This window comes from Ochotona curzoniae, unplaced genomic scaffold, assembly GCF_017591425.1.
Source record: "Ochotona curzoniae isolate NIBS_2020 unplaced genomic scaffold, NIBS_Ocur_1.0 contig_1014, whole genome shotgun sequence".
Taxonomy (NCBI): domain Eukaryota; kingdom Metazoa; phylum Chordata; class Mammalia; order Lagomorpha; family Ochotonidae; genus Ochotona; species Ochotona curzoniae.
The window spans coordinates 24450041-24456273 of record NW_024464920.1 but is presented as its reverse complement, the minus strand read 5'-3'; positions in this window follow the sequence as shown (position 1 = coordinate 24456273).

Below are 6233 nucleotides of genomic sequence, written 5' to 3'. Positions count from 1 at the left end.
TTTTTTCTTAACTATAATTATTTCTGTATGAAAGAATCCCATTCTCTAGTGTTGTAATATGAAGCTCATTTTATATTTAAGAAACCAAATCTATTTCAGATATGACTTTGTTTATATGCAAATATTTTCCTTTAAGACTAACATAAACATTCAAAAACAAAATGCTTTTGAAGCAGCTTTAGATTATATAATATCATCATGATAATGAGGAAATAATTAAGGGATAGACATCAAAAAGGAAAATAAACTGAATTTTTGACAATCGTAATGTTAAAATATGTTCTTAAAGTTGAACTTATGCCATATGAGAAGCTTTTCTTTTAAAATGTGCCTACTATAAGTAAAAAATGCAAATGTTATCTGCAATGTAGATAACATCATCTATACAAACAAAAGAACTACTCAATTCTGGTATTTCTTTTGCCTTAAGACAAAAGAAAATATTATTGGGTCTTAAATAGTTATTTTAATTTTGCTTGAAAGAGACCAAGATCTCCCATGTACTAATTCACTCCCTAAATGCCCCAAAGAAGCTGCAGCTTTTCCAGGATGAAACCAACAGCATGGGATTCAATCTGGGTGTCCCAGGTTGGGACAGGGACTCAAGAGCTTGAGACATCATCTTTATAGGAAGCTGGAATCAGCAGTAAAGCCAGGACTGAAACCCAAGTTTTCCCAAATGGGAAATAGGCACCGTAACCACTGAACCACCACACCAAGCACCTGCCCTGGTAAATTCAGTCTTAAATATGTCTATTCATTTGAACTAAATTATCCAAATCTCTCTTTCTCTCAGTTCAAGCAACCAGCAGCTTCCCTCAAGTGGCTATAATTTTTCTTACATTTTTAAAAGATTTACTTATTTTTATTGCAAAGGCAGATTTACTGAGAAGGAGAGAGAGAAAAAGATCTGTCTGCTGGTTCACTCCCCAAGTAGATGCAGTTGTCTGAGCTGAGCTGATCCAATGCCAGGAGACAGGACTTTCTCCTGGTCTCCCACGTTGTTGATACAGGGTCCCAAAGTTTTAGGCCATCCTCTACTGCTTTCCCAGGCCACAAACAGGGAGCTGGATGGGAAGTCGAGCAGCTGGATACAAACTAAAACCAATACATGATTGTGACACATGCAAGGCAAGGATTTTAGCCACTAGGCTACCCTGCTGGGCCTTCAAGTTACTATACTTAAAGCCATCTTAAAATGTATTTTTAACAGGAGTAAAAAATATTTTGTGTATACCAGTCAGTAGATTAGCTCTAAAAATTTAATTAGTCCAAAAAATAAAAGATAAACTGAAGCTAAGTGGTTTTTAATTTCAAATCTTCTAACATTAGTCAGTATTCACCAATGGAACAATAAGAATCAGAGCAGAGAGGGAGACCAAAACAGAGAAAAAGGGTTTTTTTTTTGTTTTGTTTTGTTTTGTTTGTTTAAGTAATTGACAGGATTATTTATGCTACCAAGTCAGAATTTGTGGAGCAAGTTGGAAAGATGAGAAATTTGGTATTTCAGTCTTGCACCCAAAGGCTGACAATGCAGAAATTTCTGGGCTTGTAATTGGGAAACCAGAATTCTTTCCTCAGGAAGACTCAATCTGTGTTCCTAAAACCTTGAACTGATGGAATGAATCCCATGCATTTTAAGGAGGCTAGCCTGCTTCAATAAGGTTGGCAAAGCTGGGCATCTGGTTTTTTACAAATACATGGGGAAGAGTGTTAAATTAGCACTCTTATTGAACATTCAAATAGTGTCAATCCCTAAAAATGGGATCTCTAGTCACAGAGCTCTTTATCTACTCTACACCTGTGAATAAACACTGGGAAGGCAGAATATTCTCACTCACTAATGGGAGAGGGAATGTTCTTAACAGTAAGAAGGAAAAACTGTGAATCAAGATGTCATTTTTATTCCTGGTGTCTTAATCACAGTCTCTTTACAGGAAATCTTGGCAAGCTTACTTTGTGATTGTTTTTTAATTTTTTACTTATTTCCTAGTCATTTGAAAGGCCAAGAGACTGAAAGGCAACAAAACAGATGGATCTCTTCTAACTGTTGGTTCCTGCCCCTGGAAGTCTGCAGGAGCCAGAACTGCAACTGTTTGAAGCCAGGAGCTCAGAGCTGAATCCAGGTATCCCATGTTAGTGGCAGGAAGCCAAAGACTTAAGCCAACACCACTGTCTCCCAGGATTATTCAACTTAGTAAAAAGCAGGTCCAGAACTAGGTGCCTAGATTTTGACATGGTTTGCTCCCCAACATCAGTACCAAGAAAACACAACTGCTGTACCAAACATCCATCCCAACCTGAGAGCCTTCCATTCCAAGCAGACTGTGATCTTCAGAATACCTTTATGTCACTACTATTTTACTGAGTTTGATATTGCCAAATTGCTCTGAGCATGGCTTTTTCCAAATACTGAGGGAAGTTAACTCAGGGTTTGAGCAGTACATTTTTTCTGCGTACTCTCTTGCCCTACTAGGGCTATACTTAAAGTATCCAGAAATTGCTTCATCACTTCAAGGTGAGTGATCAGAATGGTCAGTCAGAAATGAGTAGGATCAATTTTATACTTATCCCTTTGGGAAAAATGTTGAAAATATGTTTTAGGCAGTAATATCTGCAGCTTTTTGATTATTTATTCCTATTAGTAAGTGAAATATACAATAATCCTAGTTTTCCTGGGACACAATAATCCTAGTTTTCCTAGTTTAGGATCCTAGCTAAAACTAACATTTTCTAACAAATCAGACAGTTTATGAACTTAGAGGTACATATAAATATTTAATTGCATGCATTTGGTATGAAAATTGATAGAGTGTGTACTGCCCTTTTCCCAAACTGAGAGCAAGCTGAAGACTGAAGAATGAAGACTGAAGAAAGAGCAGGACAAGGCCAGACAGGAGTCAGGAACTCTCTAAGTCTCAGTTGTGGGAGGTAGGGCCCAACTACATGAGCCATCAGGTGCCTCCCAGGGTGCACATTAGCAGAAGCTGAATTGGAAATGGAAGAGCAGAGACCAACTGGGTACTCCATTATGTGATGTTGGCACCCCAGTTGCTGTGGTAACCTTGTCCTGCAAACATGTGGGAAGGGAACCTTCTGAAGGAACATCTCTCTTGTACTCTGCCTCTGCCTCTCCCTCCCTGTCTCTATGCCCTATCTTTTAAATAAAATTAAAGTAAAATTCTGAATTTTGGAAAGAAATTTGTCTATGGTTGGCCCTGGTTCCTGCATCTTGTCTGCATTTACATTTCATCCCAATACTGCAAATGTTCCTACAACAAAGGATCAGCTCAGAAGAGTCATTAGTTTTTGTATCCTCCATATGTTAGTAAAAACACAAGCAAAAACTGTAGAGGTTGACTTAACACATTTTTTTATATCTCACACTATCATTCCATGACAGATAATGGAACTATGTAGATAACGTTTGAAGAAAAAAGAAAGCCCTTTTGTTGTCATCCTCAGATAAAGTTGAATTTGTCCTCAGGGGCAATATGTAGGATAATACTTTTTTAAAAAGGTCTAGTACATAATGCATAAATCCAAAATGTTCCAAGGTTAGCCCAAGAGAGTGGCTATATTAGGTAAAGCAGCATGAATTGACCACTTTATGATTTGGTCCACTGTCATTCTGCATGTCTTTGGAAAGACAAAATGGAATTTTGGTCAGATCTTTTATAGAGATCTTTTCTAATTCCTTAATGCCTATTATTTCCTCACTTACCTGAAAAAGGCAGTATTGTCACATAATCCATGGGCATCCATCATGAGATCGAAGGAGCTGTAGCTTCATTTGATGAAGTTAGGCATATGCCACCCAAACCATTCCGCCAAATTGGCTAAAAAGGCATGGTTATTCCCTGAACTCCTAGCATATAAACACTGATGCTGGGCATGTTGAGTAGTGGCCAGTGTCTTTTTTTTTAATTCTACACTTCTCTACTCTGCAGCATAATTCCATTACTCTGGTGTCTCACATCAAGGGAACCCCTACAGAAATGTTTCCCCTAGGTTGTTCTGTTTTGTTTTGTCTTTTAGAGTGGCCAGTCAGATATACCAATTTGGCCAGTGTATGTTCTCTCGTTGTAGTACTGACTAGTCAAAATCTTTACTTTGTCATCATTAGGCTCTCCATAACCTGCTAGAATCATTGGTCTACCAGACAAACCAGGTACTTTTTCATCTGCCCTTCCTCACCTTCAATGAGAAAAGTCTTCTTTATTAGAGGAATCATTGTCTAGGGGTTCTCACCAGTTGGGAGCTTAGTGTTCTCTGGCTATTATGGCAAGGTACAGTAAAAATAAATATGTTCTTCCTGTAGCTGCACAACCTCACAAGCCATATCCTCTAAGTGTTTCTCCGGTTGAATCCTATGTGTTAGTGGATGGGAGCTATTACAGCATGCTGACCCTTTCATAGGTATCAATGCCAACGCGGCTTCTGCTTTCCACAGCCTTTCTTTAACATGTCATTTCCTATCTACCTGTCCTATACCACAAGAACAATACCAGTTTTACTCCCTGTCTTCCATTTTTTGGTCCCCCATATCTTTGGTTAGGACATCAGATGGTTGTTTTAATGTTTTAAGTGTGTCCTCATATTCATGTGAGAAGCTTCTCTCCCCTCAGTGAGGTTTTGGACTAACTTAGGACCATCCCTAGAGATTGCTGGCAATCCTCTTCACATTGTTTGCTCTTATGTTTTTTACCTTCCATCACCATGTTAGCTCATCAAATGTCTAAATGTTGGCAAAACATATAGTGCCTTTGTGAGAAATGATCATGATGTATTTTCATTTAAAAAATATATAGCTTACCCTTACTCTTGGCATAATAGTAAGCCTCGGTAGCATGTTGCTAGAGCACAAACCTCTAGTAGGTGAACTGCTGAGTCTGCTTTGTGATCATGACACCACTTATTATCATTGTTGCATCATTAAAAACGTCAGCAAAATTGATAAGATTATATCCATGCATCTGAGGAAAAAGAAGAAAATACAAATGACTACTATCAGACATGAAAAAGACATTGTTTCTTACCTCCACTGAAATTAAAAGCATCAGTGAAGAAGGCAATGCATGACTCGATGCTCACAAACTCAATCTCCAAAATCAAATGAACTGATTCCTTGAAGATACAAACTGCCACAATTCACACACAAAAAACTAATCTGAATAGGTCCATTTATATTAAATTGATTCAATAATAACATCCCAGAGAGAAAGCTTCAAGCTTTATCAAATTCCCTGGGGAATTTTACCAAACATTTAAGAAAACTCATCTCACCATCCCAATTCTCTATATTCTCTTAAGAGATAAATCTAACAAAATAAATCTATATAAGGAAAACAAAAAACCCTGCTTAAGAAACCAAATAAGTAAGTTAGGCTCCTATATAAGAAAAATTTTGTTGAGCTATGATATTCCTGACATGATCAAGAGATTAAATGTTATCAGTCAGAAACCCAGCATATAATTATTGACATATGATTTTTGAAAGTTTTCTGAAGAGGTAAAAGACCCAGTATAGCCTAAAAGAATCCTCAAAATATGTCATAAATCTAAATGTATAATGCAACAGTATGAACTCATACAAGATTATATGAGAAATTCTAGATGGTCTTGAATTTAGCAATGTCTTCATATATGAAATTAAAAATGTTCCATTAAAGAGTTAAGATGTGAAGTCCATTCAAATTAAAAACTCTGTTCTACAAAAGACATGATCAAGAGAATGAAATATAATCCATAGATTGAGAAAATATTATGAATACATATTCAATAAATTATTGCTACTCCAAATAAGCAAGGAACTCTTAATAGTAATTTTTTAAAAGATCAGTTTTAAAAAATAATCCAAAGATGGCTAATGTTTCTGCAATGGGAATCCATATTGAGTCTCTACTTTGAGTCCTGGCAATCCCACCTCTGATCCCACTCCTTGCTAATGTTCCTGGGAAAGTGGCAAAGATGGCTTAAGTACTTGGTCTCCAACCACTGGCATGGAAGATGCAGATGTAGTTCCTGGCTCCTGGTTCCTGGATTCAGTATGTCCCAATCCCAACCAATGTGGCCATTTGGGAAGTGAACCAGCAGTTAGGTGATCTTACCTTCTTATCTCCCTCCCTCTCCCTCTCGTCTCTTCAGTTTGTTTTTTTTTTTTTAATAGAGGAAGGTCTTCCATCCATCAAATTATTTTTAAGAGGTAAAAAATAGGTCCTAGTGCAGTAACC